At 48.2% G+C, this 12,356-nt stretch overlaps 1 long non-coding RNA gene across 1 annotated transcript; it reads right to left on the reverse strand.

Annotated features, from left to right (window-relative positions):
* Positions 1 to 4,466: 4,466 nt before the first annotated feature.
* LOC124006351 lies at positions 4,467 to 10,614 on the reverse strand. The gene is made up of 5 exons (XR_006833762.1): positions 10,531 to 10,614; positions 9,434 to 9,457; positions 9,128 to 9,198; positions 8,951 to 8,999; positions 4,467 to 4,828 (listed from the first exon to the last, which is right to left on the reverse strand). It is a non-coding gene; the product is annotated as an uncharacterized LOC124006351 (long non-coding RNA).
* Between the last annotated feature and the right edge of the window lie 1,742 nt (positions 10,615 to 12,356).

A 12,356-nucleotide genomic window follows, 5' to 3' on the forward strand; every position in this document is an offset into this window, starting at 1 on the left:
CCTGTAGTGGTGTGGTACCCCTGGTACCCCTGTAGTGGTATGGTACCCCTGTAGTGGTGTGGTACCCCTGTAGTGGTGTAGTACCCCTGTAGTGGTGTGGTACCCCTGTAGTGGTGTAGTACCCCTGTAGTGGTGTGGTACCCCTGTAGTGGTGTGGTACCCCTGTAGTGGTGTGGTACCCCTGTAGTGGTGTAGTACCCCTGTAGTGGTATGGTACCCCTGTAGTGGTGTGGTACCCCTCTACTACCAGGTATCCCTGTAGTGGTGTGGTACCCCTGTAGTGGTGTAGTACCCCTGTAGTGGTACGGTACCCATGTAGTGGTGTGGTACCCTGTAGTGGTGTGGTACCCCTCTACTACCAGGTACCCCTGTAGTGGTGTGGTACCCCTGTAGTGGTGTGGTACCCCTCTACTACCAGGTACCCCTGTAGTGGTGTGGTACCCCTGTAGTGGTGTGGTACCCCTCTACTACCAGGTACCCCTGTAGTGGTGTGGTACCCCTGTAGTGGTATGGTACCCCTGTAGTGGTGTGGTACCCCTCTACTACCAGGTATCCCTGTAGTGGTGTGGTACCCCTGTAGTGGTGTAGTACCCCTGTAGTGGTACGGTACCCCTGTAGTGGTGTGGTACCCTGTAGTGGTGTGGTACCCCTCTACTACCAGGTACCCCTGTAGTGGTGTGGTACCCCTGTAGTGGTGTGGTACCCCTCTACTACCAGGTACCCCTGTAGTGGTGTGGTACCCCTGTAGTGGTGTGTTACCCCTGTAGTGGTGTGGTATCCCTGTAGTGGTGTGGTACCCCTGTAGTGGTGTGGTACCCCTGTAGTGGTGTAGTATCCCTGTAGTGGTGTGGTACCCCTGTAGTGGTGTGGTATCCCTGTAGTGGTGTGCTACCCCTGTAGTGGTGTGGTACCCCTGTAGTGGTGTAGTATCCCTGTAGTGGTGTGGTACCCCTGTAGTGGTGTGGTATCCCTGTAGTGGTGTGGTACCCCTGTAGTGGTGTAGTACCCCTGTAGTGGTGTGGTACCCCTGTAGTGGTGTAGTACCCCTGTAGTGGTGTGGTACCCCTGTAGTGGTGTGGTACCCCTGTAGTGGTGTGGTACCCCTGTAGTAGTAAGCAAATGAGTAAATTACGGTTAAGTGCCTTGCTCACCATTTTTCTCAAGAGTACATCAACAGACTTTTCACCTCGTTGGCGCGGGTATTTAAACCAGCAACCTCCAGGTTACTGGCCCAGTGCTCTAACCGCTAGGCTACCTGCCTCCTCTAACCGCTAGGCTACCTGGGATGAATTGGGAACATAAGTGTCACATAGAAAGTACCGGTATGTTCCATGCAAATAGATCAGTTATCTTCCTGATAAAATATTTATTCGGGGGGTGGTATAGTGGACTGTCCTGCTCTTTTTTAATTTTTTTTTAAATTTTACCTTTATTTAACCAGGCAAGTCAGTTAAGAACATATTCTTACTTTCAATGACAGCCTGGGAACAGTGGGTTAACTGCCTGTTCAGGGGCAGAACGACAGATTTGTACCTTGTCAGCTCGGGGGTTTGAACTCGCAACCTTCCGGTTACTAGTCCAACGCTCTAACCACTAGGCTACGCTGCCGCCCCTGCTCTTGGGGTGTACAGTGGACTGTCCTGCTCTTTGGGTGGTATAGTGGACTGTCCTGCTCTTGGGGTGGTACAGTGGACTGTCCTGCTCTTTGGGTGGTATAGTGGACTGTCCTGCTCTTGGGGTGGTACAGTGGACTGTCCTGCTCTTGGGGTGGTATAGTGGACTGTCCTGCTCTTGGGGTGGTATAGTGGACTGTCCTGCTCTTGGGGTGGTACAGTGGACTGTCCTGCTCTTGGGGTGGTATAGTGGACTGTCCTGCTCTTGGGGTGGTATAGTGGACTGTCCTGCTCTTGGGGTGGTATAGTGGACTGTCCTGCTCTTGGGGTGATATAGTGGACTGTCCTTCTCTTGGGGTGGTACAGTGGACTGTCCTGCTCTTGGGGTGGTATAGTGGACTGTCCTGCTCTTGGGGTGGTATAGTGGACTGTCCTGCTCTTGGGGTGGTATAGTGGACTGTCCTGCTCTTGGGGTGGTATAGTGGACTGTCCTGCTCTTGGGGTGATACAGTGGACTGTCCTGCTCTGTGCATTGCTATTATCAAGTCATTGGTTTAGGCAGTAGTTCCAGTATTCCTTACATATGAAGGCCAGAACTGTAGTTACATTAAATCTCATTTCAATACAAAGGTGACTGTTCAGTCCTAATGAAACCAGGTATAACAGAGTCATTAAAGGTGACTGTTCAGTCCTAATGAAACCAGGTATAACAGAGTCATTAAAGGTGACTGTTCAGTCCTAATGAAACCAGGTATAACAGAGTCATTAAAGGTGACTGTTCAGTCCTAATGAAACCAGGTATAACAGAGTCATTAAAGGTGACTGTTCAGTCCTAATGAAACCAGGTATAACAGAGTCATTAAAGGTGACTGTTCAGTCCTAATGAAACCAGGTATAACAGAGTCATTAAAGGTGACTGTTCAGTCCTAATGAAAACAGGTATAACAGAGTCATTAAAGGTGACTGTTCAGTCCTAATGAAAACAGGTATAATAAAGTCATTAATGGTATGCTGCCACTGGAGTGTTTTTATCACAAGTTTGTGTTGCTTTTAGCAAGACCTCCTCCTCCATGTCCATATTCCACGGTCCACTCCCCTCAAACCACACCCCGACTAGACCTCAAGGTCCACCCCGCCTCAAACCACACCACGACTAGAACTCAAGGTCCACCCCCCTCAAACCACACCACGACTAGAACTCAAGGTCCACTCCCCTCAAACCACACCACGACTAGAACTCAAGGTCCACTCCCCTCAAACCACACCACGACTAGAACTCAAGGTCCACTCCCCTCAAACCACACCACGACTAGAACTCAAGGTCCACCCCCCTCAAACCACACCACGACTAGAACTCAAGGTCCACCCCCTCAAACCACACCACGACTCGAACTCAAGGTCCACCCCTCAAACCACACCACGACTAGAACTCAAGGTCCACCCCCTCAAACCACACCACGACTAGAAGTCAAGGTCCACCCCCTCAAACCACACCACGACTAGAACTCAAGGTCCACCCCCTCAAACCACACCACGACTGGAACTCAAGGTCCACCCCCCTCAAACCACACCACGACTAGAACTCAAGGTCCACTCCCCTCAAACCACACCATGACTAGAACTCAAGGTCCACTCCCCTCAAACCACACCATGACTAGAACTCAAGGTCCACTCCCCTCAAACCACACCACGACTAGAAGTCAAGGTCCACTCCCCTCAAACCACACCACGACTAGAACTCAAGGTCCACTCCCCTCAAACCACACCACGACTAGAACTCAAGGTCCACTCCCCTCAAACCACACCACGACTAGAACTCAAGGTCCACCCCCCCTCAAACCACACCACGACTAGAACTCAAGGTCCACCCCCCTCAAACCACACCACGACTTGACCTCAAGGTCCACCCCCTCAAACCACACCACGCCTATGACTCAAGGTCCACTCCCCTCAAACCACACCACGACTAGAACTCAAGGTCCACCCCCTCAAACCACACCACGACTAGACCTCAAGGTCCACCCCTCAAACCACACCACGACTAGAACTCAAGGTCCACCCCCCTCAAACCACACCACGACTAGAACTCAAGGTCCACTCCCCTCAAACCACACCACGACTAGAACTCAAGGTCCACCCCCTCAAACCACACCACGACTAGAACTCAAGGTCCACCCCCCTCAAACCACACCACGACTTGACCTCAAGGTCCACCCCCTCAAACCACACCACGCCTATGACTCAAGGTCCACTCCCCTCAAACCACACCACGACTAGAACTCAAGGTCCACCCCCCTCAAACCACACCACGACTAGACCTCAAGGTCCACTCCCCTCAAACCACACCACGACTAGACCTCAAGGTCCACCCCCTCAAACCACACCACGACTAGAACTCAAGGTCCACCCCCTCAAACCACACCACGCCTATGACTCAAGGTCCACTCCCCTGAAACCACACCACGACTAGAACTCAAGGTCCACTCCCCTCAAACCACACCACGACTTGACCTCAAGGTCCACCCCCTCAAACCACACCACGCCTATGACTCAAGGTCCACCCCCTCAAACCACACCACGACTAGACCTCAAGGTCCACTCCCCTCAAACCACACCACGACTTGACCTCAAGGTCCACCCCCTCAAACCACACCACGCCTATGACTCAAGGTCCACCCCCTCAAACCACACCACGCCTATGACTCAAGGTCCACCCCCTCAAACCACACCACGCCTATGACTCAAGGTCCACCCCCTCAAACCACACCACGACTGGAACTCACGGCCCCCCACTCAAACCACACCACGACTAGAAGTCAAGGTCCACCCCCTCAAACCACACCACGACTAGAAGTCAAGGTCCACCCCCCTCAAACCACACCACAACTAGGCGTCAAGGTCCACCCCCTCAAACCACACCACGACTAGGCCTCATTTCCTCTAAACTTTCTCTCTGACATCCTTGCTGTATGGAGAAGACGAATGTGAACAAGAACAGGACAACGGCACCACTGTGAGCGTGTTTAAAGGGTCTCCCTCTCTCCTCCAGTCACAGTAGCTCCTCTGTACCACAACACAGGAACAACACAGCAGCTTCCATCTCCCTCCTCTATCTGTGGTTCAGCTTGGGAGAGTCCGCACCCTCCTCATCCTCATCGTCTTTCGCTCCGATCAGCCGCTGACGCGCAAAATCCTCAAAGATGATGTCATCGTCGCTGGAGAGAGTAAACTCAGTTAGTCAGGATCCAGAAGTACACATTAAGTGCATTAATGATTCATGGCAGATGGGGAGACATTTTGGTTCATAGCAGACAGGGAGACATTTTGGTTCATAGCAGACAGGGAGACATTTTGGTTCATGGCAGACAGGGAGACATTTTGGTTCATGGCAGACAGGGAGACATTTTGGTTCATGGCAGACAGAGGGAGACATTTTGATTCATAGCAGACAGGGAGACATTTTGGTTCATAGCAGACAGGGAGACATTTTGGTTCATGGCAGACAGAGGGAGACATTTTGATTCATAGCAGACAGGGAGACATTTTGGTTCATGGCAGACAGGGAGACATTTTGGTTCATGGCAGACAGAGGGAGACATTTTGATTCATAGCAGACAGGGAGACATTTTGGTTCATAGCAGACAGGGAGCCATTTTGGTTCATAGCAGACAGGGAGACATTTTGGTTCATAGCAGACAGGGAGACATTTTGGTTCATAGCAGACAGGGAGACATTTTGGTTCATAGCAGACAGGGAGACATTTTGGTTCATAGCAGACAGGGAGACATTTTGGTTCATAGCAGACAGGGAGACATTTTGGTTCATAGCAGACAGGGAGACATTTTGGTTCATAGCAGATGGGGAGACATTTGTTTAGTAAAGTGTATTAGACCAGAGATGGTTGGTAAAGTGTAATAGATCAGATGTTTAGTAAAGTGTATTAGATCAGATGTTTAGTAAAGTGTATTAGATCAGATGTTTAGTAAAGTGTATTAGATCAGATGTTTAGTAAAGTGTATTAGATCAGATGTTTAGTAAAGTGTATTAGATCAGATGTTTAGTAAAGTGTATTAGATCAGATGTTTAGTAAAGTGTATTAGATCAGATGTTTAGTAAAGTGTATTAGACCAGAGATGGTTGGTAAAGTGTATTAGATCAAAGATGGTTAGTGAAGTGCACTGATTAGCGACTATACTGTTTAAGCCGTTATAAAGCTCACAGTCCTTTACAACTCGTTATAACCCCTTCATATTGCACTACACACAGGTGGTTCAAAAAAAGGGGTGAAATCAAGGTTACCACACAATTATTTTGATTATTTATTTACTGTAGGCCTGTCAGCTCAGCAAACGTCTTAGCTTATTCTGTTGTTGTCGTTGTTTTTTTTGCCTTGTTACTGTTGCCGTTATTTATTTCGGTAATCAATCCGGATCGCGCAGTTGGACAATGCACCGTTTAAAAGTGAATTTCCCACTGAACCCGACATACAGTGCGCAGCGTTTACCTTGAGCAGTAGGCTCCGCGAACGCACGAACATTGCCCTTCTAAAAACGCGCATTGCGGACAAACGCATTTTTTTTGGGGGGGGGGGGGGGGTTGAATCCTGGTCATAGTCATTTACAGACATTACGGGGTTTAGGAAACACGTCAGCACATCACGTCTGAAATGGTATCGTCAGCGCATCATGACACGGGTCCGTCAACAACACTAATGCTTCTTAACAGCCTGGGAGCTACAGAAACCTGCCATGGTTACCGTCTCTTTGCTGCTGTCAGTCATAGAAATGGCCATAAAACCAGGGGGATTGAAACGATAAAGAGGGTGTGCTGGGAGAGACAACATTACATGAGAGACACACTAATACATTCAATATTGAATGTATTATTCATAATCGGGCCTATTTGCTGGTTAATGTGTATGGTCAGAGATGGACTGTTAGGCTGTATGGTCAGAGATGGACTGTTAGGCTGTATGGTCAGAGATGGACTGTTAGGCTGTATGGTCAGAGATGGACTGTTAGGCTGTATGGTCAGAGATGGACTGTTAGGCTGTATGGTCAGAGATGGACTGTTAGGCTGTATGGTCAGAGATGGACTGTTAGGCTGTATGGTCAGAGATGGACTGTTAGGCTGTATGGTCAGAGATGGACTGTTAGGCTGTATGGTCAGAGATGGACTGTTAGGCTGTATGGTCAGAGATGGACTGTTAGGCTGTATGGTCAGAGATGGACTGTTAGGCTGTATGGTCAGAGATGGACTGTTAGGCTGTATGGTCAGAGATGGACTGTTAGGCTGTATGGTCAGAGATGGACTGTTAGGCTGTATGGTCAGAGATGGACTGTTAGGCTGTATGGTCAGAGATGGACTGTTAGGCTGTATGGTCAGAGATGGACTGTAAGGCTGTATGGTCAGAGATGGACTGTTAGGCTGTATGGTCAGAGATGGACTGTTAGGCTGTATGGTCAGAGATGGACTGTTAGGCTGTATGGTCAGAGATGGACTGTTAGGCTGTATGGTCAGAGATGGACTGTAAGGCTGTATGGTCAGAGATGGACTGTTAGGCTGTATGGTCAGAGATGGACTGTTAGGCTGTATGACCAGAGATGGACTGTTAGGCTGTATGGTCAGAGATGGACTGTTAGGCTGTATGGTCAGAGATGGACTGTTAGGCTGTATGGTCAGAGATGGACTGTTAGGCTGTATGGTCAGAGATGGACTGTTAGGCTGTATGGTCAGAGATGGACTGTTAGGCTGTATGGTCAGAGATGGACTGTTAGGCTGTATGGTCAGAGATGGACTGTAAGGCTGTATGGTCAGAGATGGACTGTTAGGCTGTATGGTCAGAGATGGACTGTTAGGCTGTATGGTCAGAGATGGACTGTTAGGCTGTATAGTCAGAGATGGACTGTTAGGCTGTATGGTCAGAGATGGACTGTTATAGAGAGGAAATGAAACAAGAGGAAGTTTTATTGACAAGGACAGGCAGTAAGCAACAGGCAGTAAGCAATAGGCAGTAAGCAACAGGCAGTATGCAACAGGCAGTAAGCAGCAGGCAGTAAGCAGCAAGCAGTAAGCAGTAAACAGCAAGCAGTAAGCAGCAGGCAGTAAGCAGTAAACAGCAAGCAGTAAGCAGCAGGCAGTAAGCAGTAAACAGCAGGCAGTAAGCAACAGGCAGCAGGCAGCAGGCAGTAAGCAGCAGGCAGTAAGCAGCAGGCAGTAAGCAGCAGGCAGTAAGCAGCAGGCAGCAGGCAGTAAGCAGCAGGTAGTAAGCAGTAAGCAGCAGGCAGTAAGCAGCAGGCAGTAAGCAGCAGGCAGTAAGCAGCAGGCAGTAAGCAGTAAGCAGCAGGCAGTAAGCAGTAAGCAGCAGGCAGTAAGCAGCAGGCAGTAAGCAGCAAGCAGTAAGCAGCAGGCAGTAAGCAGTAAGCAGCAGGCAGTAAGCAGCAGGCAGTAAGCAGCAGGCAGTAAGCAGTAAGCAGCAGGCAGTAAGCAGTAAGCAGCAGGCAGTAAGCAGCAGGCAGTAAGCAGCAGGCAGTAAGCAGCAAGCAACAGGCAGTAAGCAGTAAGCAGCAGGCAGTAAGCAGCAGGCAGTAAGCAGCAGGCAGTAAGCAGTAAGCAGCAGGCAGTAAGCAGCAAGCAGCAGGCAGTAAGCAACAGGCAGTAAGCAATAGGCAGTAAGCAACAGGCAGTATGCAACAGGCAGTAAGCAGCAGGCAGTAAGCAGCAAGCAGTAAGCAGCAAGCAGCAGGCAGTAAGCAGTAAACAGCAAGCAGTAAGCAGCAGGCAGTAAGCAGTAAACAGCAGGCAGTAAGCAACAGGCAGTAAGCAGCAAGCAGCAGGCAGTAAGCAACAGGCAGTATGCAACAGGCAGTAAGCAGCAGGCAGTACGCAGTAAGCAGCAGGCAGTAAGCAGCAGGCAGTAGGCAGCAAGCAGCAGGCAGTAAACAGTAAGCAGTAAACAGCAGGCAATAAGCAGTAAGCAGCAGGCAGTAAACAGCAGGCAGTAAGCAGTAAGCAGCAGGCAGTAAGCAGCAGGCAGTAAGCAGTAAGCAGCAGGCAGTAAGCAGTAAACAGCAGGCAGTAAGCAGTAAACAGCAGGCAGTAAGCAGTAAACAACAGGCAGTAAGCAGTAAGCAGCAGGCAGTAAGCAGTAAACAGCAGGCAGTAAGCATTAAGCAGTAAGCATTAAGCAGTAAGCAGTAAACAGCAGGCAGTAAGCAGTAAGCAGAGGCAGCAAGCAACGAGGCCCAGTATGGTAGAGTGACAGACAGACAAACAAACAGGGTGACTGTGTTATACTGTGTTAAACTATCAGACAGACCAGGAGTAGAGCTTCTTACTTTGTGTCAAATTCTATCAAGTTTGTGTCTATTGGCGCCTCGTCTGCAGCTGAAAGACAATTAATGGACCATTATAATTCATCATCTCAGACCAAGAAAGGTTTTGTTGATTGATTGAAAACAGAAAGACATTGAAAACGTGTGAACTGAAAATAGTGCATAAAAGTAGAAACATACCATCTCTGTAGATTGCATCTTCGATTGGTTTGGGATGCATTAGCGTAAATGGCAGCTCAACATGGACATCGCTGGAAAAGAAAATGAAACTACATGTAGATGATTGATGTATGATGAACAAACAAGTTTATGAATTAGCATTTCAATGTATTTTATTTACATCCTGTATTATTATACTGATATTACAGTCTGCTCTGTATAACAACGTAGAGTATATATGTACATCTCTTCAGCAAAACAAACAGCACTACAACTCTAGCCACCAGTATTGGCATGCACCGTCATCACAGAAACATCTCTGTTTACCTCGTTGCCAGATCTCCTAAGAGTCTGAAATCAATGAAACATTGTCAGTTTTTTTTTTTTACCTCAGCAATACAGTAACATAGAATTAGGAATTAGAGCACTAATTCATTACATTAACATTAACCATCTTATGATATTATGTGTAAACCCTAACTCTGACACCAAGATGTATGTGTAAACCCTAACTCTGACACCAAGATGTATGTGTAAACCCTAACTCTGACACCAAGATGAATGTTTAAACTCTGACACCAAGATGTATGTGTAAACCCTAACTCTGACACCAAGATGTATGTGTAAACCCTAACTCTGACACCAAGATGTATGTGTAAACCCTAACTCTGACACCAAGATGTATGTGTAAACCCTAACTCTGACATCAAGATGTATGTGTAAACCCTAACTCTGACACCAAGATGTATGTGTAAACCCTAACTCTGACACCAAGATGTATGTGTAAACCCTAACTCTGACACCAAGATGTATGTGTAAACCCTAACTCTGACACCAAGATGTATGTGTAAACCCTAACTCTGACACCAAGATGTATGTGTAAACCCTAACTCTGACACCAAGATGTATGTGTAAACCCTAACTCTGACACCAAGATGTATGTGTAAACCCTAACTCTGACACCAAGATGTATGTGTAAACCCTAACTCTGACACCAAGATGTATGTGTAAACCCTAACTCTGACACCAAGATGTATGTGTAAACCCTAACTCTGACACCAAGATGAATGTTTAAACTCTGACACCAAGATGTATGTGTAAACCCTAACTCTGACACCAAGATGTATGTGTAAACCCTAACTCTGACACCAAGATGTATGTGTAAACCCTAACTCTGACACCAAGATGTATGTGTAAACCCTAACTCTGACACCAAGATGTATGTGTAAACCCTAACTCTGACACCAAGATGAATGTTTAAACTCTGACACCAAGATGTATGTGTAAACCCTAACTCTGACACCAAGATGTATGTGTAAACCCTATCTCTAACACCAAGATGTATGTGTAAACCCTAACTCTGACACCAAGATGTATGTGTAAACCCTATCTCTAACACCAAGATGTATGTGTAAAGTGCATACCCGCCTCGAGACACAACAAGCTTCACTTTGACTTTGTAGGATACGATGATACCCAGGATCTCCTTGTTGGCTCCCTCTCTTAACCTGTTGATCGGACAAAAAAAATCTATTAAATAAATCACTGACTGACATCCTCTGATTATCACCAAGCCCTTCATTCACCACCTGGGATTGTGGAAACTGGTGGGATTGTGGAAGCTGGTGGGATTGTGGAAGCTGGTGGGATTGTGGAAACTGGTGGGATCGTGGAAGCTGGTGGGATTGTGGAAACTGGTGGGATTGTGGAAACTGGTGGGATTGTGGAAGCTGGTGGGATTGTGGAAACTGGTGGGATTGTGGAAACTGGTGGGATTACATTTACATTTAAGTCATTTAGCAGACGCTCTTATCCAGAGCTACTTACAAATTGGATTATTGGTGGGATTGTGGAAACTGGTGGGATTATTGGTGGGATTGTGGAAACTGGTGGGATTGTGGAAACTGGTGGGAATGTGGAAACTGGTGGGATTGTGGAAACTGGTGGGATTGTGGAAACTGGTGGGATTGTGGAAACTGGTGGGATTATTGGTGGGATTGTGGAAACTGGTGGGATTGCTGGTGGGATAGTAGAAGATGGTGGGATTGTTGGTGGGATTGTGGAAACTGGTGGGATAGTCTTTGGGATTGTGGAAACTGGTGGGATTGTGGAAGCTGGTGGGATTGTGGAAGCTGGTGGGATTGTGGAAACTGGTGGGATTGTGGAAACTGGTGGGATTGTGGAAACTGGTGGGATTATTGGTGGGATTGTGGAAACTGGTGGGATTGCTGATGGGATAGTAGAAGATGGTGGGATTGTTGGTGGGATTGTGGAAACTGGTGGGATAGTCTTTGGGATTGTGAAAACTGGTGGGATTGTGGAAGCTGGTAGGATTGTGGAAGCTGGTGGGATTGTGGAAACTGGTGGGATTGTGGAAGATGGTGGGATTGTGGAAGCTGGTGGGATTGTGGAAACTGGTGGGATTGTGGAAACTGGTGGGATCGTGGAAGCTGGTGGGATTGTGGAAGCTGGTGGGATTGTGGAAGCTGGTGGGATTGTGGAAGCTGGTGGGATTGTGGAAACTGGTGGGATTGTGGAAACTGGTGGGATTGTGGAAGATGGTGGGATTGTGGAAGCTGGTGGGATTGTGGAAGCTGGTGGGATTGTGGAAGCTGGTGGGATTGTGGAAGCTGGTGGGATTGTGGAAACTGGTGGGATTGTGGAAGCTGGTGGGATTGTGGAAACTGGTGGGACTGTGGAAGCTGGTGGGACTGTGGAAGCTGGTGGGATTGTGGAAGCTGGTGGGATTGTGGAAGCTGGTGGGATTGTGGAAACTGGTGGGATTGTGGAAACTGGTGGGATTGTGGAAGCTGGTGGGACTGTGGAAGCTGGTGGGATTGTGGAAGCTGGTGGGATTGTGGAAGCTGGTGGGATTGTGGAAGCTGGTGGGATTGTGGAAGCTGGTGGGATTGTGGAAACTGGTGGGATTGTGGAAACTGGTGGGATTATTGGTGGGACTGTGGAAACTGGTGGGATTGTGGAAACTGGTGGGAATGTGGAAACTGGTGGGATTGTGGAAACTGGTGGGATTGTGGAAACTGGTGGGATTGTGGAAACTGGTGGGATTATTGGTGGGATTGTGGAAACTGGTGGGATTGCTGGTGGGATAGTAGAAGATGGTGGGATTGTTGGTGGGATTGTGGAAACTGGTGGGATAGTCTTTGGGATTGTGGAAACTGGTGGGATTGTGGAAGCTGGTGGGATTGTGGAAGCTGGTGGGATTGTGGAAACTGGTGGGATTGTGGAAACT

The sequence above is a fragment of the Oncorhynchus gorbuscha genome, linkage group LG19, assembly GCF_021184085.1.
Source record: "Oncorhynchus gorbuscha isolate QuinsamMale2020 ecotype Even-year linkage group LG19, OgorEven_v1.0, whole genome shotgun sequence".
NCBI lineage: Eukaryota > Metazoa > Chordata > Actinopteri > Salmoniformes > Salmonidae > Oncorhynchus > Oncorhynchus gorbuscha.